This window comes from Schistocerca nitens, chromosome 1 (assembly GCF_023898315.1).
Source record: "Schistocerca nitens isolate TAMUIC-IGC-003100 chromosome 1, iqSchNite1.1, whole genome shotgun sequence".
Classification (NCBI taxonomy): Eukaryota; Metazoa; Arthropoda; class Insecta; order Orthoptera; family Acrididae; genus Schistocerca; species Schistocerca nitens.
Window position 1 is genome coordinate 672,350,522 of NC_064614.1, and position 22,872 is coordinate 672,373,393.

A 22,872-nucleotide genomic window follows, 5' to 3' on the forward strand; every position below is an offset into this window, starting at 1 on the left:
CATGATCGGCAAAGTGTTGTTCCCAGTCTTCTTCACTTCAAAAAAAATGCACTGTAAAAATTCGCTGAAAATGATGAAAATATCTACATAGTTGGTTTTGGTGTTGTTCGATGATTTTTGATGAAAAAGTTAGTTTAGACTGAATAGTTAGCTCGAGCCTCCACGTGCTATGGCATGAAAATATATATATTTGTTACACTCAACACTCGGCTTAATTGAATGGCCCCAAAGATGTCATAGGTAGCCAGCTCACACCTGCCATAAACTCAATTTTCAAGCTGAAATGAAATATTAAAAAAGGCAATGCAGGCAGGTATTGCGGCGAAATTTAAAATACTGAGTCACTCATATTGCTTTACAATTTGAATAAGTAGTTTATTTCTAATTTTCCACAAATAGTCTTCAATTTATTGACTATATACTGAACATGCACCCCGAGGGGCTTTTACGTAAACATAGCTGTTAGTAACTGATGGTACAACACTTCACTATAGTCCACAGCTCGTGGTCTCGCAGTCGCATTCTCGCTTCCCGAGGACAGGGTCCCAGGTTTACTCCATGGCAGGGTCAGGGATTTTCACCTGCCTCAAGATGACTGGGTGTTTGTGTTGTTCTCATCATTTCATCATCATTCATGAAAGTGGCAATATTGGACTGAGCAAAGGTTGGGAATTTGTATGGGCGCTGATAACCGCGCTGTTGAGCACCACACAAAACAAACATCATCATCATCACTTCACTATAAAAATTCGTATGTCACAATCACAGCACTCGACAGTCTACCCACAGTTCAGAAAATAAATGTTGTCTTCTGTCCTGAATCACTATATTGCGGTGAACTTGATCGTTTTTGAACATCCCTACATACATACTTGTCTCCGATTGGGGCTACCAACCCAATACTACCCCCAGATGGGTGGCACGTCCGGCTCTTACCGTCGCTCCAACTCAACACCCTCAAAGATGGCCGCCCTATACACCCTCGAAACGACTGCCTAAATAAAAACAACGTTTGCAAAAAAAAAAAGAATGCTAGTATTCAAAAACTAAATATAAAAACACATATGATACATTGAAAATATGGAAATTTTCCGGGCAATAACAATTAAAGGCCAATTTTTTGTATCTGCCGCCGTTTTTTTCTCAAATAATGTTCTTGTGGCGTGATTTTGCTTTTCCTGGATTTTTCATACTAAACATAAATAAACAAATAAAATTGTATTCTTAATTACACACCTAGCTCTTTACACTTTAGAATGCTGCCACTTATTTCGACTCTTTATATTTATTTATTACCAAAAACACAGTTTCTCTCAGTCAAATATCGTATTCCGATCCCACATTCAAAAATGGTTCATATTCTGCTACATGCTCCATGAATGCTCGATGCAACTCTACTAGCCGCATCTGTAAACATTTTGTTTATAATAATCGGCCAAAGCATTGCCGAGATATTAGCTTTCGAACTTTCATAAATTGGCAGTTTTTAAGACAACAATAACTTTTAAACTATTATATATTTTATGGTTATTAAATTTATTATTTATTTATTTATTTATTATTTATTTATTTATTTATTAAATTTAAAAAGGGAAATGGATAGGTTAAAGATAGATATAGTGGGAATTAGTGAAGTTTGGTGGCAGGAGGACCAAGACTTTAGCTCAGGTGACTACAGGGTTATAAATACAAAATCAAATAGGGGTAATGCAGGAGTAGGTTTAATAATGAATAAAAAAATAGGAGTGCGGGTTAGCTACTACAAACAGCATAGTGAACGCATTATTGTGGCCAAGATAGACACATAGCCCAAGCCTACTACAGTAGTACAAGTTTATATGCCAACTAGCTCTGCAGATGATGAAGAAATTAATGAAATGTATGATGAGATAAAAGAAATTATTCAGGTAGTGAAGGGAGGCGAAAATTTAATAGTCATGGGTGACTGGAATTCGTCAGTAGGAAAAAGGAGAGAAGGAAACGTAGTAGGTGAATATGGATTGGGGGTAAGAAATGAAAGAGGAAGCCGCCTTGTAGAATTTTGCACAGAGCATAACTTAATCATAGCTAACATTTGGTTCAAGAATCATAAAAGAAGGTTGTATACCTGGAAGAATCCTGAAGATACTAAAAGGTATCAGATAGATTATATAATGGTAAGACAGAGATTTAGGAACCAGGTTTTAAATTGTAAGACATTTCCAGGGGCAGATATGGATTCTGACCACAATCTATTGGTTATGAGCTGTAGATTGAAACTGAAGAAACTGCAAAAAGGTGGGAATTTAAGGGGATGGGACCTCGATAAACGGAAAGAACCAGAGGTTGTAGAGAGTTTCAGGGAGAGCATGAGGGAACAATTGACAGGAATGGGGGAAAGAAATATAGTAGAAGAAGAGGGATGAAGTAGTGAAGGCAGCAGACGATCAAGTAGGTAAAAAGACGAGGGCTAATAGAAATCCTTGGGTAACGGAAGAAATATTGAATTTAATTGATGAAAGGAGAAAATATAAAAATGCAGTAAATGAAGCAGGCAAAAAGGAATACGTCTCAAAAATGAGATCGACAGGAAGTGCAAAATGGCTAAGCAGGGATGGCTAGAGGACAAATGTAAGGATGTAGAGGCTTGTCTCACTAGGGGTAAGATAAATACTACCTACAGGAAAATTAAAGATACCTTTGGAGAGAAGAGAACCACTTGTATGAATATCAAGAGCTCAGATGGCAACCCAGTTCTAAGCAAAGAAGGGAAGGCAGAAAAGTGGAAGGAGTATATAGAGGGTTTATACAAGGGCGATGTACTTGAGGACAATATTATAGAAATGGAAGAGCAGGTAGATGAAGACGAAATGGGAGATAAGATACTGCGTGAAGTGTTTGACAGAGCACTGAAAGACCTGAGTCGAAACAAGGCCCTGGGAGTAGACAACATTCCATTAGAACTACTGATGGCCTTGGGAGAGCCAATCATGACAAAACTCTACCATCTGGTGAGCAAGATGTATGAGACAGGCGAAATACCCACAGACTTCAAGAAGAATATAATAATTCCAATCCCAAAGAAAGCAGGTGTTGACAGATGTGAAAATTACCGAACTATCAGTTTAATAAGTCACAGCTGCAAAATACTAACGCGAATTCTTTACAGACGAATGGAAAAACTGGTAGAAGCGGACCTCGGGGAAGATCAGTTTGGATTCCGTAGAAATGTTGGAACACGTGAGGCAATACTAACCTTACGACTTATCTTAGAAGAAAGATTAAGAAAAGGCAAACCTACGTTTCTAGCATTTGTAGACTTTAAGAAAGCTTTTGACAATGTTAACTGGAATACTCTCTTTCAAATTCTGAATGTGGCAGGGGTAAAATACAGGGAGCGAAAGGCTATTTACAATTTGTACAGAAACCAGATGGCAGTTATAAGAGTTGAAGGGACATGAAAGGGAAGCAGTGGTTGGGAAAGGAGTGAGACAGGGTTGTAGCCTCTCCCCGATGTTATTCAATCTGTATATTGAGCAAGCAGAAAGGAAACAAAAGAAAAATTCGGAGTAGGTATTAAAATTCATGGAGAAGAAGTAAAAACTTTGAGGTTCGCCGATGACATTGTAATTCTGTCAGAGACGGCAAAGGACTTGGAAGAGTAGTTGAACGGAATGGACAGTGTCTTCAAAGGAGGATATAAGATGAACATCAACAAAAGCAAAACGAGGATAATGGAATGTAGTCGAATTAAGTCTGGTGATGCTGAGGGAATTGGATTAGGAAATGAGACACTTAAAGCAGTAAAGGAGTTTTGCTATTTGGGGAGTAAAATAACTGATGATGGTCGAAGTAGAGAGGATATAAAATGTAGACTGGCAATGGCAAGGAAATCGTTTCTGAAGAATAGAAAGTTGTTAACATCGAGTATAGATTTAAGTGTCAGGAAGTCGTTTCTGAAAGTATTTGTATCGAGTGTAGCCATGTATGGAAGTGAAACATGGACAATAACTAGTTTGGACAAGAAGAGAATAGAAGCTTTCGAAATGTGGTGCTACAGAAGAATGCTGAAGATAAGGTGGGTAGATCACGTAACTAATGAGGAGGTATTGAATAGGATTGGGGAGAAGAGAAGTTTGTGGCACAACTTGACTAGAAGAAGGGATCGGTTGGTAGGACATGTTTTGAGGCATCAAGGGATCACAAATTTAGCATTGGAGGGCAGCGTGGAGGGTAAAAATCGTAGAGGGAGACCAAGAGATGAATACACTAAGGTACTGGGAGATGAAGAACCTTGCACAGGATAGAGTAGCATGGAGAGCTGCATCAAACCAGTCTCAGGACTGAAGACCACAACAACAACAACATATTTTATGGTGCATATAGATAATTGAGCTTTACATATTTTTCTGTCCAGGAGTGCCAACTCACACCTCCATGTCAGTCTTAGTTCTGTTTCTATCAGTTTTAATCTGGTGTAAAAATTCGTCCAAGTGCGCAAACACAGTGATACGCGCCCCTGCCAAGCTTCCACTCGGGTTTTTCCAAGGCCGCATAATCGCTAGCCGCTCGCCACACCCCGTAGCAAACGCCAGTCACGTGCTCTGCGGCGGAGAACTGCCACTCTAATCTCCCCACACAACTTGTACGCTCAAAAGTTATTTTCTTGCTTTGAGCTTCATCAAAGAAGGCGTTGTCAGTTAAACTCAAACTGTTTCACTCAACTTCCTGTATGTTATAGGGGTTTTCTCTATGCATCATGTCTTATTTATAGCATGATGTTGAACATTTTCAAGTTCAAAATGACAGTTGGAATGTTACGCTCCACTGCTGTGCAATCTGATGAATCAGCTGTAAATCTAGTTGTCAGGCCGTAAGTCATTCTGCAATAGTGGTTTTGTAGTCTGGACTCACACAAGCATGGAGATCCATTAAAACTGTTGGTAAGTTGGCAACACAGCCATCTGAGAGTCGCACTCTTAATGCTGCCTTGATATTGCGGCACCACCATTCCACTTTGCTGTTTGACGCTTGATGCGGTGAATACCTAGATCATCATGAGGCGAGTGAACAATTTGGCACTTAGATTGTCGTCTTCTCTTGGTGATGACGATTTCTGGAACTCCAAAACATGTGATCCATGATAATACAGAGTGCTAGCAGCACTTTCTGCAGAGGTGTCCTCCAGTGGAACTGTGTCTGACCAAGTGTAGACCTGTCGATCATTGTTAAGAGACAGGTGAAGCTTTGAAAGCAAGTATTCGTCCCACTAGATGAATATGATTATGCAAGCAGCAACAGACCACTTCTCTGAAATTTCGACACGCTCTGGTTGTATATTTTGATGATGATGATTTAGGGCCGAGGGCGCTAAACAGCAAGGTCATAAGCGCCTGTATATTTTGAAATTTGTGCTCGTTGACTGCGATCTTACGTCTTTTCCCACAGGTTTACATCTTGTTGCAATGAAGGTCAAATGAGACGTTATCCACTCTACCTTTGATTGCAGAGTGAGCCAAGTCATGTAGTGCATGGAAGACTTATTAACAGTATGTTGAATATATGGCCTGAGTTTACCTGTGAAACGATCACAAAGTAGCCGTGATCCATCACATAACAATATTGTTATAAATGCTAGGGAACAGGAATCTGAATTATTCACTTTGGCCATTTCTTAATCACTGCTTTGTGGCTCTGAAATATCTTCATATGAAATGGTGACTGGCAATATGACGTTTGCAATTCTGGAATGTATATCAGCAGGAACACCCTCTCCTTCAGGAAGGTATAGAACATTTGTGGTGAATTAACTAAGAAATCCAGGTTGTGTAGTTGCCTGTTTATTGCTTTTTCTGTACTTTTGGCCTGTAAATGTTGCATATTCTCTGCCTTCCAGAAGATAACAGAAGTGTTTCACTGCTGAACACACTGTCAACAATGCACAATACTTGGTTCGGTAGTTACAATGTGTGTCAATGAAAGACCTGGAGAAAAATGCAATTGGTTTAGGTGTTCCTCATTGCAGTTGTTATAAGGAAGCACCTATGACATAGTCGGAAGAACCAACCATCATAACTTAGGGAAGACAATTGACCCATGAGCAATCTGAGCTGCGTTTGCTGGATCTTCTTTTAACTTCTTGAAGGATTTGTGTGCTTTGTTGGGCCGTGTAACAGGGCAATTATCCTTCCTCTTGGTGTTTTTGCAAAAGTTAAACAAAGGTTGATAGATTTCTGCAGTATGTGGTTACATTTGTATGTAGTTCTGCTAATGTTCTAGGGTGAGGGAAGCCCTTGATTATGTTCACTTTTTCTCCGAATAGTAGAAATCCCTCAACCTGACTCACAATAACCCAAGAATAATATCCGTTTCTCTACAAAAATACATATTCCCACATTACTGATGGACTGATGTTTATCCATCAATTCAAGAAGCTGTTTGAAATGCATGATATATTCTTCATCTGACGCTGAAACAACGAGAATATCATCTAAATATCAATACACAAAAGACAAATCATTCAAAGTGCTGTGAATGAATCGTTGGCACATTTGTGCTCCATTGTGTAGAGCAAATGCCATGTTCAAACGTTCGAAAAGTCCAGATGCTTTGATGACAGTTGTTTTAGACAGATCTTCTGGCGTAGCAGGAATGTGGTGATACGCTCAGACAAGGTCTTTTTTAGAGAGTATCTATATACTGGAGAGTTAGCAGTTGACATCTTGTAAATGAAGAATTTGGTAGCCACCTGGCATTGTGGCATCATCTGAAGCTCTATAATCTCTACAGGGACGCGAAGTTCCGTATTTATTTGGAACGAGCTAGAGAGGACTACACCAGCAGCTTTTAGAAGGACGACATAGCCCATGGCCGATTATCTCCTGGAATTCAAGTTTTACCTTAATTTTACCGCTGACAGGCGTCTGGCACGTGCATGCACTGGAGATCCCGTTGTTTTAATTGTGTGCTGCACATTAACTACAGAAAGATCGTAATTAGGCTTCTCCGTGAGAATTATGGGATATCTCTTTAGCAGATTTCGGTATTTGTGCTGTGGGTAAATCAATAGCTCTAAACTGAAAGTAGGTATGTGTGCAGAGCCTGTACAGGCGATTAAATTTTTTCGCTCGAGTAACTTTTGAGACTTAACATCAAGAACACACCATAATTTCTCAAAACATTTACATCTACATATATACTCCTCTAGCCACCAAGAGGTGTGTGGCGGAGGGCACATTCGCGCCAAAGTCACATTTCGCCCACTCTGTTCCACTCACGGGGCAAAAACGACTGCCTGAACGCCTCACTACGAGCTCTAATTTACCTTATCTTTGTATGGTGATCACTGCGTGATTGGAAGGTTGGTGGTAATAATATATGCTCTACATCCTCGGCGAAGGTCGGATTTCGGAATTTAGTGAGCAGCCCCATCCGGTTAGCGCGTCATCTATCTGCAAGTGTGTCCCACTTCAAACTTTCAGTGAGATTTGTAACGCTTTCGCGATGGCTAAATGTACCAGTCACGAATCTTGCCGCTCTTCTTTGGACCTTCTCAGTCTCTTGAATCAGACCCATCTGGTAAGGGTCCCATACAGATGAACAATACGACTGGACGAACTAACGTATTGTGAGCAATTTCCTTTGTTGAAGGACTGCATCGCTTCAGGATTCTACCAATAAACCGCAATCTAGAGTTCACCTTGCCCGTTACTGATGTAATCTGACCATTCCATTTGAGAACATTTCGAATAGTCACACCCTGATACTTGACGTATGTTACTGCTTCCAAAGACTAGACATTTATTTTGTACTCGTACATCAATGGGGATTTTCGCCTTGTTATACGCTGTAGGTTACACTTACTAATATTGAGAGATAACTACCAGTCATTACACCAAGCATTTATTTTCTGCAAATCCTCATTGATTTGTTCTCAACTTTCGTCTGATACTACTTTCCTGTCGACTACAGCATCATCGGCAAACGGTATAATGCCATTGTCAAAATCATCAACCAGATCATTTATGTAAATCGTAAAAAGCAGTGGACCTATTACTCTGCCCTGGGGCACATCGGCACTAATAATAAGGCGACAGAAGAAATGGTCGTGGAAATCTTCTCTGGAGACCTATATCGAGGTTCAGTTGTCATTCACAACATGTGTATTTTATAGAACCGTCTGCAGAGTAGAGTTGCGGTTTCAAAATATTTTTGTGATCTAATACTGTTGCTGGCCATACGGAAATGTCTGCCCTGCAGACGGCAGAAAAAGAAGATGAATGTTGCTATGCATTACAATCAGGTAGCGAGATGATTCAGACTCTTCATTCTTTGCCGCCCCAAATGAGTAGTAGCCTTTATTAGTTTTCTGTCTGAGCATTAGTGGACATTTGAGGAATAAATGAACACGGTGGTGTGCATTTCTTCTCATTCTGTTTGAATTTATACAAACGCATGGAAGGTTCCTGTGCATGCCACGATGATTTCGATCTGCTTCTCGACTGTGTCCCAGTTCGCAGCTTCGAAATCTGGGTCATTAGCACCAAAAGTTGTCTTTCCAGAAGTTTTCCTGAGGTGGAGCTGAGATATTTTCCGTACTTCATACGAAATGACTGAGCTTTGTAATCTCTACCATTTTGTCAGCCATAGAACCCAATGCATCGAGATTTACACCTTGACTAGCTGCTGGTATAGAATGTGCATTGGTTGGCATTCGTTGAAGAATTGTACCTCTTAAGAAATCATTAGTTACTTACATTCTGGTAGGAGAACGCACCTTTCAGAGCAAAGTAGAAGGCTTTTTGTCTCCTAATACTAACAGTCAGTAATTTTTTGACTTTGTGTGATAGATTCAGCAAATTCTGTATTAAGACCCGTTTTTAAGCCTGTATATGGGGAAGATTTCGACATGAAATCTATCAAGTGATGACAAAAATTAATGAGACTTTGTCACATTATTTCTAATATTTGCAGTAATAAATGGGAACTCCACAGGACAAACCGTATCGTTACATTTTTTTCTCCAGAAAGTGGTATTTCACTGCCACATGGAATATTTCCGTATTGGTGTCATCAGCGGCGGGTTTGCATAAAAAAAAGCATATATAAATTGCCACAGTAAAATTGAATAATAATTGGAGTGATTCTTATGTACTCATGATCACATTGGTGTCGCCAGTTGTGTTTTGTGCCAAAAATAATTGTTTATTTAACATCACACAAAGGAAACTACCATGAGGAAACTACCATGCCTGAACACACATATTTTTTAAATACCAGTTGCAGTGGAAACGGTAAACAAATTGCAGTTGAAACAATAAACAAAAAAATCAGTTATTCCAATTTGTATCGATAATTTTTATGAAGTTTTCGTGCCTTTGTGTACTTTACAGCCACACCTTCAAGAGATTGGCTGGCAGCACACTGCCACACAATTAGTTTTATGTAACTCTTATAAGGATATATACTCAGAAATACTATATTAACTCTTTATTGTACGAGGTTGCGGTATTGTTCAACACATAAAGTGCCTCCCTGCTAGCATGAGAACTACATTAGACATTTTTTGTACTTTCTTTTGAAAAGTATCTCTTCCTGTAATATACTAGTATGGTAACAATATTAGATCTTTGCAGAACGTTCCAGTGAAAACACCTTTTCCATAATCATATTATTTCAACTCAGTATGGAAGACAACAAGTTCATACATTATCCTCCTGTGACAGGGCAAATAAGTGTGTATTAAAGTCTCAGTCTCAATATAAAATGTTAACAAAGAGGGTAATAATGAAGTCACATGACAATTCTAGTTTGAGTTTGGGGACGCACACCGTAAATTATGCTCACTCCACAGATGTAGAACTGTTGTCCACAACGCCACTGTCAAAATATGTTTTCATGGACAGGATTCAGTGATCTCTACACATGAAGCACTATTTCCACAGGAAACACAAACTTTCTTTTGCATCCTCCCACTACCACACTGGCAGGCAACTGGCGTGTGGGATAGGAATCTCATTCTGGTCTTCAGCAATTCCTTACAAACACTTTTTTGTATCAAACTTCATTTGGAGGGTCACAATGTATTCGAATGCACTGTAACAAAGAGTGCAGACTTCTTGAGGTTCATATTATTTCAGAACAGCCAATATTGTTAAAGTATAATTTTGGTATAATGTTGATAATATTTTGCTTCCGTTATTGAGTGTATATATCAAGATGATTGGAAACAGAAAATTTATTTGTGCCCTCAGAGATTTATAGCTACTCTTGATCGAATAAAATTCCCATGTAAATACAGTAAATACCAATTTACATTTGCTGTCATGTCACATCATGTGAAAACATTACTCTGTGCATTTCAAACAGTGGTGTTAACACAGTCTGTCAATGTCATGTTGCGTCATGCCACATCGCGTCACCATCATTGTTTCTGGGGATGGAAGTATTGACAGTAATGATGCCAGGGAACCTTGCCATAGTCTGCTAACATCGAAAGTTAACCTATTTTCCTAGCACTCACCACCTGTTATAGGTTATCTCGCTCTTTTATATCTTATTAATCTTTATTTTATTACTTTTCTTTGTTTTGTGACAAATTGCCAATGTCCCATGACAACATAGTTTTTCCATTGAGTGTTCTCCAATAAGCAAGGCCAGATAACTGAAAGTTAAAAATTATTCAGATTTTACAATAATAAGAACAGGAGATCACAAGAACCCTAGCAAATACAGGGACACAGCACTAGAAAAGTTATCTTTCAAAATCTTCATGCCCGCATCTCGTGGTCGTGCGGTAGCGTTCTCGCTTCCCACGCCCGGGTTCCCGGGTTCGATTCCCGGCGGGGTCAGGGATTTTCTCTGCCTCGTGATGGCTGGGTGTTGTGTGCTGTCCTTAGGTTAGTTAGGTTTAAGTAGTTCTAAGTTCTAGGGGACTGATGACCATAGATGTTAAGTCCCATAGTGCTCAGAGCCATTTGAACCATTTGAAATCTTCACAAAAGTAATAATGTAAAGAATAAAGCAAAAAACATCTCCGCGAAAACCAAATGGGATTCAGGAAAGGAAGATAATCTCTATCCACAGTAGAAATCCTGCTAAAAAGCGTTTGGGTAGGCCATGGAGGGAGAAAAAATTTCTACTTAGTATTTATAGACTTCGCATAAGCCTTTGACTTTATAAACAGAAAGGTAATGATGAAGAAAACTGGAGGAAACACTAAACATAAACAACATATGGGCAAAAATCTTTAGTGGACTTCTGCAATTGTTTGAAATAAGGATCTCAGATAAACTCTCCCTGTAAGAGCCTATAATCGAAACAAATGGAGTAGTTAAGGGAGACCCACTGAGTTCTCTGTTATTTATCCTTGTAGCAGAAGAAATTGTAAGAATACTCCATAGGGATAGTATAATCTCATACATATATGCAGGTGATATTGTAATAGGCTCAAAGGACATTTGCAAAGCGGCAAGAAACAACAAACAGTATGGAAGATTGGTAGCGGCTTCTAAATAAATGTGGCAAAAACAGAATTGATGATGCTCAGAAATGGAGGAAGAGCTGCTGCATTGGCTGAGATCTTCATACAGGGGAGAAAACTGAAAACTGTATCAGACTTCAAGTATGTAGGAGTCATGGTACAAACAAGTGCAAAATTTTTCAAAACATTTGTAGCACAGAAAGCAATGCAAGCAATAATGACCCCCCATGAAATAGAATACCTTAGGTCCCTCAGCCTCGAGACAGCAAAGGCACTATTTAGAAACAAAATCTCGGCAGTACTTTATGTGTGGCATAGAAATCTTCGGACCAATCTCATAGAGAAAAATTTAACGACACTAGAAAGAGTAAAGGCGACCTATATATAAAAAAAAAGATTGTAGTGTCCAAAACTACATGATCCAGACTCGTGTACCTGCTGGCAAGGAAATCCTTCGTTACTGAAGACCTATGGACAAACCTGATATACTCGACAACAACGCTTCGAAATGTCTGCTAAAAATGTTGATGGAAGAAAGGGTTATGTGTCTTCAGAATTTTACAGCACAGGTGACATAACTCACAGGACGTGGATAATAGAGAACTTCGAGATGAGACACATGATCACCAGAATGGCAAACTATAGGTTGTCACCACCTTATTTGCAACAACATATCATATCATGAACCAAGCGCTCTGTGTGAATGTAAACTGTGTCACTGAATATGCAAATGTTACCATACAGAACCCTGTGTCAAAAGGACAAGGTCAATAACAAGCCATGCAAATGACAGTAATGTAAAATTTCAAACTTTGTGTATTATAAAATTGTACATTGCACTTGTATGGCTATTTTTATTAATAACAGAACAGAGCTAGTGACTACATTATGTATGATGAAGCAATTGTCATCAAATAAACTTTTATCAAGTGAAAAAGTCAGCTCTTTTGAAGGAGAAAAATACAGTTTTTAATTACGTTATTTGCTGACATAGGAAAGAAACCGATGTGAATAAGGTAAACAGACTCAGTATATTCCCTTATAAATATTGTCTGATGTGTTTGTATGTATATTTTGGGGTTCTAAAGTGAATGTCGATGTTTTGAGATGTTATTTCACTTCTCGGAAATTTACCAGATAAGACTGATCAAGAATATTCATTGTGAAGTTTGCTTTGGCCAGTAATAAAGTTTATCGATTTTACTTCCTCATTTTCGATTCTGTATCACAGATGGTAAAGCTAGGTTGACACAGGCAACTAATTTGACACCATAGCTTGTAGCTTTCCATATTGGCATGGTGAGCTATCACACCCACACCCCAAGAATTCTATATAGATTTACAGCTTTCAAAATGGCGTCAGTTGAATTTACAAGCATGGGTATCAGTGTTATAATGGAGGTTATGGTATTGGAGTTGTGAAAAGAGTTAAATACAAGGAAGATGGAACCCAAATGCTACATCCAAAAACAGACTTCGCACAGGGCTAAATCAGAGGCGATAAACACATTCACAAAAAAAACACTCATAGTTGAAAATACTGTCTGCTATGGCACACTAACCAACACCAGGCATGTAAATATCATTTACAGACATGACACTGTTCCAAGTTTTTAGAATCTTATTGTATTCCTTGATGTAGGAATTTTCAAGAACTAATTTTCAATTAAAGAGCTGCCATGTCAAACTCAAGGGCTATTTCCCGCAAATAATCAACAATTTATACGGTGCTTGCTCTCACAAATTACGAAATTTATATGACTCGTTCTTTTGGTTACAGACCAGTAATAAGTTAGTTTATTTATTTATTTCTTCCTCCAAAAATCTTTCTAGATTGCGGGATACATCATTAGTTTGCAAATATTGTATGTGCGCATGCGCCCCCCCCCCTCCACAAACACACACACACACACACACACACACACACACGGCACAACCACACACACACACACAGACTCCACTGCAGCAAATTAAATATAGGTTGTTGTTCATGTAGTTTCAGAAGCTGCGAAGGTGCACCTGTCGACCTCTGTCTTCACTTTCGTCAGTGATAAAATGAAAACTCACTGCAATCGAATGGAGCACAACAGTAAATACTCCAAAATGATAACTGTAACAGGATGCTCGTTTTTCGAAATACAACCACCATGGAGTAGTGGTTTAAGGGAAGTGGCGCAACAAAGTACAGGCAATCTGGACTTTTTGTGGCATGACAGAAGTTGCATCTCTTAAATAGCGCCAATAAAACTGGGTGGTGTATACACAGGCAACTGTATGATCGTAGCTGGAGGCACAAAAGACGGCAGTAGAGTATACACTCGTTCTGCGGACCTACGTTATGTGTTATCTGACAGCCAGTGAGCGTTGAACAGTGTTCTGAGCGCTCTGCTATGAATGTCATACCTAATGGGAGCATTATACGTGATCATAGCGAGTTATGTAATAAATTTTTATTGCATTTAAGTAGTCTCAGCTGATGGTAGTGATAAACAACAAATTCTACTCGAGCAAGTGAGAGACATAATTCGCAGGATAAGCACTTACATCAAGCACAAAGCACGGGTGTATCGCAACTGTCACTTAGATCCAGCAACAATGCAACCCCCGACCGATTCTCGACGTGGGCGACCGCCATCGTTCATGGATTGGACTACAGCTGTGGCGACGTTTTCGTTGTGTGAGTGAACCCAGCTTATCTCAGTACCTCATCTTTAACGTTAGGATTGGGCCAAGCAAACTGATGTAACATCCAGCATCAATACCACTGGAGGTTCATGTGATGTTCCATTCCCATCTAGTGCGAATTGGCTTTAATACTCTTACTTGGACAATAAATGAAAGATGACTGTTCTGCACACTAATAGTTAAATAGAGATATATAGAGTCATTTATTCATCTGTAGAACAATACAAATTGTAGGGATGCCATAGATTGGTGGAAGTGCGTTTTTAGTAAATAAACATAACTGATTCTTACAATTTTTACAGTTATTAGAATTACTCTCACAATATTTCTAATTATACCACATAGTTTTGCTTAATGTATGGGCTATCCATGAATATTAAGTGCCTATCTATAATTATTGTAAATATTCATTCACATTGTAACAGCTTTTACTCAGTAACTATGTATTCAGCTTTTGGCTAAAAGTATTAAGTTCATTTACAATTTTAGTTTCCTGTGGCAACCTGTGAAAATTCATGCAGGTTTGACATTGAGAAGACACTTTTGTACACTTTTAATTTAAGAGGGTTTTTTACATAAATATTTAGCTTAAACATTTGACACAGACGATTTGATAGACCTAGATACGGAACATGTATACAGGGTGATTTTTCCCACTGTGTACACACTCTAGGATTGATCGATGAGACGATATGGGACAAAAAGGTCGAAGAACTAATATCCAGAAGTGCACGGTTTCCATCTTCGTGACCATTTATTCAGTCATGCTTTGTTACAGAGACTGCAATCAAATACGTTTGTACCATGCACCTGCAGTTACAGTATGTATGGCTTCCTACTAGGGGGCGGTGTTGTTCCTCATATGTCATGCCCTAGCGCCTTCTCCTGCCATAGTAATTGGTAATGTTGTGTCCAATTCACTTCTCTTGCTGACTCACCTTGTAGTGGATGTGGTACAGTGTTGCAACAATAGTTCCATATTCTAATCGAGATCTTACCAAAATGGCGTTTACTTATGGAAAGGAAAATGTCAATGGGTGGTGGGCAGCAAAATTGTATCAGGAGATCTCTCCCTGTCGGCAACAATCACAACATTCAATGTCTGCAACAGTGTTTCGCTGTTTGTTGAAACATGGTCATTTCAGGAAGCAGGAAATCAGTAGTGATGTATCCGAAATGCTTGGACACCAGACTTGGAGGAAAATGTGGATAACACTGTGGAAGGCGACCATCGTGTCAGTACCAGGCAGTTAGCCCGCCACTTCAGGGTAAGCCATATTACCATGTAGAACATTATCCCTGGCAATTATTACTACCCTTATCACTTACAGCATGTGCAGGGCTTACTAGCGACAGACTTTCCACATTGGGAGCAGTTTTGTCAATGGCTTCTTCACCACGGAACCAAAATTCTGAGATTTGTGTCATCCATCTTATTCACAGATGAGACTACATTTTGTGCGGAGTTGTATCTTCAGCTTTTATAACAATCATCTGTGAGAGAGTATGCAGAACCCGCATAGTATGGTGCAGCTGGAAGTGCGGGCCCAGATAAATGGCGACCATATTTTGGGACCAGTCTTCTGTCCACGTCGCATGTCACGCCACGTTTCTTGTGGGTGACTTCGCCTCCTTTGCTGGAAGAAGTGCCATTAATGATTCGAAGGGTTATGTAGCTGCTACATGATGGTACTCCAGCCCATTTTACTGTTAACATTGGCATGCATCTCATTCATGTCTTCCCTGGTCGATGGATCGGACAAAGGACCTGCTCATTCACTGAATCTCTGCGATTTCTGGTTATGGGGCAATCTCAAAAGTCTCGTGTTTGCAGAGACCATTTTAGATGTGGAGACACTGAAGCAGCATATTCATTCTGCCTTTGACACTGTTAGGATGCAACTTGGCTGATGTGAATGTGTGAGACAGAACATGCTACAGAGCATACATGTGTGTGTTGATACACAAGGAAACAATTTTCAGCACATATTGTAACTGTGGCTGCATGGTACATCGTGTACTAGACCACAGCCTCTGTAACAGTTTATGACTGAAAAAATGGTCTCTAGCATGGAAACCATGCATTTCCAGACATACGTTCATTAGACTTCTTTTGTTCCGTATCCTCTCATCGATCACTCCCTTAAGTTTGTACAGTAGAAAAAATCACCCTGTATAGCATTTTTTCCTATCTATATTTGTTGCTACATGGTCTATCAATGTAGAAGATTTTATGGTTATTCTAGTTGGAGATTTGCAAGTGAAGACATGCCATAAGAGTACATTATATTTAAGTAGGCATTACTAACATTATCTGATTTCATTGTATTTATTTTAACATGCAACACACCATGTTTGTATACAAAATTATATGTACAGCAGCAATTAGCTGTCCACTGATTAACTCTAAAAATGAAAAAAAGAAACTTAAATGTTGATGCAAAAGGCTTACTTCCCGATAAAGTGGTACCTTCATGTTCTTGCATTATGTTGTGATATGTAAACTGTGTCGACATTTTTTTTTGTTTACTCCTTTGTGTTGTAATTACTCAGTGGTGATTATGTGTTCTGGGGTATGTAGTATGTGTGAGCTGATTAATTAATAAAACGTTATTTCAGAAGGCTTTCACTTTTATATTAAAAAGGCTCAAAAAAGTTATGAACACAGGTACAGGTGTGAAAGTAAGATTTTGTAAGTATTAACATCGAAGTTGCGTGCAGTAATTCAGAGCCGGTTTGGAAGTTTCACCTGTGGCAATCATTCTTTTTTTTGCTGACTGATCATTTGTGTGTGCAGGCTGCTGTTATTGTTTTCTCACATAGAGCGAAAAATGAGTTGTACAGCCCCAAATGGACTTCCAATGGTGAAAAGTTGATTGGGAACGAAAATTATTCGACGCCGAAATTTGCCATGAAGGCAAACTGTGGAGTGTTGTTGAAAACGCTCCTTTGGATCCAGCGAGATGGTACGATTCTTGGGAGAAGAGAGACAAAAAGGCACTCTCCTGGACTATAAATTTTTTGGGCAAGATGAATTATTCCCATATAAGAGATACGAATATGGCACCAGAAGTCTGGATGGTCTTGGAAAAAGCATTTGAAGACTCAGGACTCTGATGTAGAGTGGGCTTACTGAGATCATTAATCACAACCAAATTAGATAAATGCAAGTCTGTGGACTGCTACTGTGATCGAATAACAACAACCGCATTTAAGTTAAATTAAAAGAAATTCTTGGTGGGTGAAGAGTCGATAGGAACTTTGCTGTTGACTGGATTACCTGATCATTATCCTGGCACTTGAAACCAGGGGCATGTGTATCACGGGAGATTCTATTAAAGTGAAACTGCTACAACCTGAAGACGTCAGTGGAAATGAAGAACCCGCTCTACATACGAATAAGCAGAGGCCTAAGAAACGTATTATTAAATGCTAAAAGTGCAAGGAACCGAATCATATTGCTAAGTATTGTTCTAGCAAGGACGGAAAAGGAGGAAGCTCTTAAAAAATAACGATGATAGATATGTAATTAGGGTCACAGCAAAAGAAAGCTTTTCTTGCAGCAGATGTTAAACAGTCTCACGAAAAGTATATGAGCCTCGACCCACATCACTAACGATGGAAGGAAACTTCATAATGCCAAGTCACGTAATAGTTCAGTGACCAGTGACTAAGTAGCAGAGACTACTGGAAATGTTGTTGATCTAACCTTCTATACCAGCGATAAAACAGTAGAAGTAGAAGCATCTGACGTCATTCATATCCCAAACTCAGCTGTAAATTTGCCCTCGGTTACTAAAATTGTGAGCAAAGGGCATAAAGTGACTTAAAAAAAGATGGATTCATCTACAATGCAGAAGGTGAACTAACAGCCAAAGCATTGTCTAAGAGTGGCATCTACTATTTGAGTACAAGTGAAATGAAACAGTGCTATTGTACAAAAGATAGTGGATTCTTGTGGCATTGCAGGTTAGGACATATGAATCGAAAAAGTGTGTTGATATTATCAAAGTTTCGACGGGACTAAATGAAAATATTGTATTTAAAGATATCTGTGAGTTGTGCATCATGAGAAAACAGTCATGTACTCCATTAAAGCCTAGCAAAAAGCATTCTAAACACATGTTAGACTTAGTACATTTTGATTTGTGAGGGCAAATGGAGACATCTGTTGGTGAAAACCGTTATTTTCTCACATTCATTGATGATTATTCAAGGTTCAGGTTTATTTATTACTTGAAGAAAAATCTGAGGTAACACAGATATTTAAAAACTTCAGAGCTATGCTGGATATCAGATAGGTAGAAATATTAGGAAGTTGTGGTCTGATAGTGGGAAGCAGTATGTCAATGATGAACTAAAAAGATTTCTGACTTCTGAAGATATCATCCGCCAGCTTACAGTATGTTACAGTCCACGGCAAAATGGTGTTGCTGAGACAGCTAATAGAGCATTGGTTGAAAAAGCTAGTGCCATATTGCTCGATGCTAACACATCAAAGGAGTATTGAGCTGAATCTGTGCGTACAGCTGCATATATATATAAACTTGTTCACCAACCACCATACTTGGAGATAAAAAGCCACATGAACTTTGGCTTTGGAGAAAGCGTTGTTCATCACATTTGAGAATTTTTGGCTGTACAATGGTTCACATTCCAAAACCTCAGCACAAGAAGTGGTATTGGTCACAGAAGTTGATATTTGTAGTCTACTGTCAGGCAACCAGAAGCTATCGATTCATTAATTGGGAGACTGGCCAGATAATTGACAGCAGGGATGTAAAATTCCTGGATGATGAGAATTTTCCAAGTTCAAAGCCAGAGGGCCTAAGGTCACTAAGGACTGGGACAAGAAGCAGTTCTTGAGGACATCAATACTTCAAAAACTGAACAAGAAGTTAAACCAGAAGACAATGATATTGAACCCTTTTATGGCTTCAGTAGAAATTGAAGCTCAAGACGAGAGTTTTGAGAATCAAAACATACACTATGTGATCAAAAATATCCGGACTCCTGGCTGAAAACGAGTTACAAGTTCGTCGCGCCCTCAATCGGTAATGCTGGAATTTAGTATGGTGTTGGCCCATCCTTAGCCTTGATGACAGCTTCCATTCTCGCAGGCATACGTTGAATCATGTGCTAGAAGGCTTCTTGGGGAATGGCAGCCCATTCTTCACAGAGTGTTGCACTGAGGAGAGATATCGATGTCGATCGGTGAGGCCTGGCATGAAGTCGGCGTTGCAAACATCCCAAAGGTGTTCTATAAGATTCAGGTCAGGAATATGTGCAGGTCAGCCCATTACACGGATGTTATTGTCCTGTAACCAATCCGCACAGACCGTGCATTATGAAAAGGTGCTCGATCGTATTGAAAGATGCAGTCACCATCCCCAAATTGCTCTTCAACAGTGGGAAGCAAGAAGGTGTTTAAAACATCAATGTAGACCTGTGCTGAGATAGTGCTACGCAAAACAACAAGGGATACAAACCATCTTCATGAAAAACACGACCACACCATAACACCACCGCCTCCGAATTTTACTGTTGGCACTACACACGCTCTCAGATGATTTTCACCGGGCATTCGTCATACCCACACCCTGCCATCGGAACGCTCGACCATGAAATCCAAGTTTTCTCACCTCCTGCCCAACTCTCATAGAACTTGCAGTGGATCCTGATGCAGTTTGGAATTCCTGTGTGATGGTCTGGATAGATGTCTGCCTATTACACATTACGACTCTCTTCAACTGTCGGCGGTCTTTGTAAGTCAACAGACGAGGTCGACCTGTACGCTTTTGTGCTGTACGTGTGCCCTTACGTTTCCACTATGCTATCACATCGAAAACAGTGTATCTAGGGATGCTTAGGAGTGTGGAAATCTGGCGTACAGACGTATGACACAAGTGACATCCAGTCATCTGACCACGTATGAAGTCCGTGAGTTTTGCAGAGCGCTTCATTCTCCTCTCTCACGATATCTAATGACTACAGCGGTCGCTGATATAGAGTACCTTGTAGTAGGTGGCAGCACAATGCACCTAATATGAAAAACGTATGCTTTTGGGGGTGTCCGGATACTTTTGATCACATAGTGTAGTTCAAGAGGTTACACCTTGTAGATAAAACAGAGAACCAAAACTCAAAACATGGCCTGACCATGTTACTTACTATTTGAAAGGAGTACTTCCAAGTGAAGACATTGACGTAAAAGAAGCCTCTGAAGGTACAAATACGAAGAATGGAAGAAAGCAAAGAAGAAATAATTTGGATCTCTAGTTCATAATAACACATCTGAAGAAGTGCTATCCAGGAGACACTGAAGGGACACAAACCACTCAAGACTAAGGGGGCTTTAAAATAAAGTCTGAGGCTAGCAGTACACAAGAAACATTTATGGCATGCCTGTTAGTACAAGGATGTAGTCAAATTCAAGATGTTCATTATGAGGAAACCTTCAAGTCAGTGATCAGACAGGCATCCATTACATTTCTCTTGTATATGGAGATCGATCATATTGAGATCATTACTGCTTATCTTTAAGGAGACTAAAATGAAGAAATGTATGTCATTCTGGAAAAGTATGGAGCCTGAAGAAACTGTTTATGGACTCAAACAGGCTGATAGGAGTTGGAATAAAAAAATGATAAGGTGTTAAGAAAACTGAAGTTGAACAGATCAGACACTGATTCATCTACATATTTTCATAGAATGGAGCCAAACTACTATCATAGCTTTATATATCGATGACACACTATTACTCTCAAATTACAGAAGTGTTTTGGATCAGTTCAAAAGTTTTTTGAAGAGATTTTTTGAGATGACGGATCTAGAACAGATAAGCCAATGTGCAGGTATGGAAAGTACATGCAATCATGACATAGGAAAAATTTGGATCTCTCACAAATCTTGTGCAAAAGAAGTTCTGGTGGAATTTGGAAAGAGTGGAGCCAATCCAGTGTCAACATCACTTGAACTTGGTGTGGACTTCAAAGCAGTCGAATCAGGTGATATTAATGTACCTTATTGAGAGACAATAGGAAGTCTTCTATATCTACCCCAAGTCTGCAGACCTATGTGTTTTTCTGTAAATTTATTTGGCAGTTATAATCATTATTTTATAAAGATCCATTAGTTGTCAGTAAAAAGATTGCTTAGATATTTTAAGGGAACCATGGACTACAAGCTAGAAGTTTCTGGAGATGTTAACATAGAAATAATGGCCTTCAGTGATGCAGACCAGGGAAATCAAATAAATGAGAGGCACTCTGTAACTGGTTCACGCATACAAATGCAACACTCTTTTATTTCATTGTCTGGTATAAAACAAAAAAACATTGCACTTTCTGCTGGTGAAGCTGAATATATGACCTTGGCATCAACTGTTCAAGATTTATTGTGGTTAAGGCACTTTATGTCTGAGGGAGATCTAAGAGGGTTTTAAAGTCTTTTAGAGTATATGGTGATAATAAAGGAGCCATTCATTTACACAAGAATCTATTGACAAACTTTCGGTCGAATTATTTACTTCAAATAACCTCTTGAAAAGTATTGAGACCTTGTTCTGTGCGTACAAACTGTCACTGAATGCAAAGAAAAGAAATTACTTACATTTTGCAAAAATAATTCAGGATGAGGGGATTATCCTGGAATTGGATGGTAGTGAAATAGACAGAGTACAGTTTGCAAAAGTACTGGGTCTCCATATAGATGAAACTTTAAAGTGGGAAAACCATGTTAAATACCTTTCATACAGACTCAACTCAGCCTTGAGAGTTACAGCAAATGTTAGCACTCCGAAGGACACCAGAATGGCGTACTTTGGATATTTTCATTGTGTTGCTACAGATGGGATAACTTTCTGGAAGCTCAAAATCTAGTTTAAAAGACATTTTTGGCCTACAAAAATGGGTTGTTTGAATAATTACACATAGTCACACACAAGCTCATTGAGGACTACTGCTCCAGAAATTAGGAATTCTCACTTTGTCTTCACTATACATATTCAGGCGTGTACTTGTAACCAAGTCAAACCTAAGCAATCTCCACACAAATGCTGACTGTCACAATTATAACCCAAGGAACAAGAAAGGTCTGCATGTAGAACATACAAAAAGAACATGAACTCAGAAACATGTAAGATATTTTGGGGTTAAACTTCATAATGCTCTGCCACAACACATTAACGTTTTAAGAGATATTATAAAATTTAGATTAGGACTTAAAAATACTTACTTGAAAAATGTTACTATTCAGTAAATGAATTTTATGAAAATCAAGGCAAAGAAATGGAAAACTAATCATGACAATAAATGTAGTGACCTTGTTTGTTAAAAGTTCTGAGATGCCTTTATTTTTTTATGTATTATGTATTCCTTTAAAACTTCAATACTTTAGTCTCTTCATTTATTATTAATTATGATTAAAACTTACAATATCTTCAACTAGAATGTAAATGTATTGTCAATTTTATGTAATCTCATTCCTGTAATAACCAGGGAATTAACCACCTCAAAGGAGGAACTGTGAGAAGTTTTATATTTTGTATTTATTATGTTGCACTTTATAGGACTGTAGCCTATTGTATAGAGTTTATTTTGTATGAATTCTATTTTTAGTAGTGATGAATTTAACCTGATTATCGTTTGACAAAATGTAAATTTACTGTTTTATTTTTGTGTGTGATTAAGTTTTGTACTTCATTGTTAACCTATTTCTGTTTATGA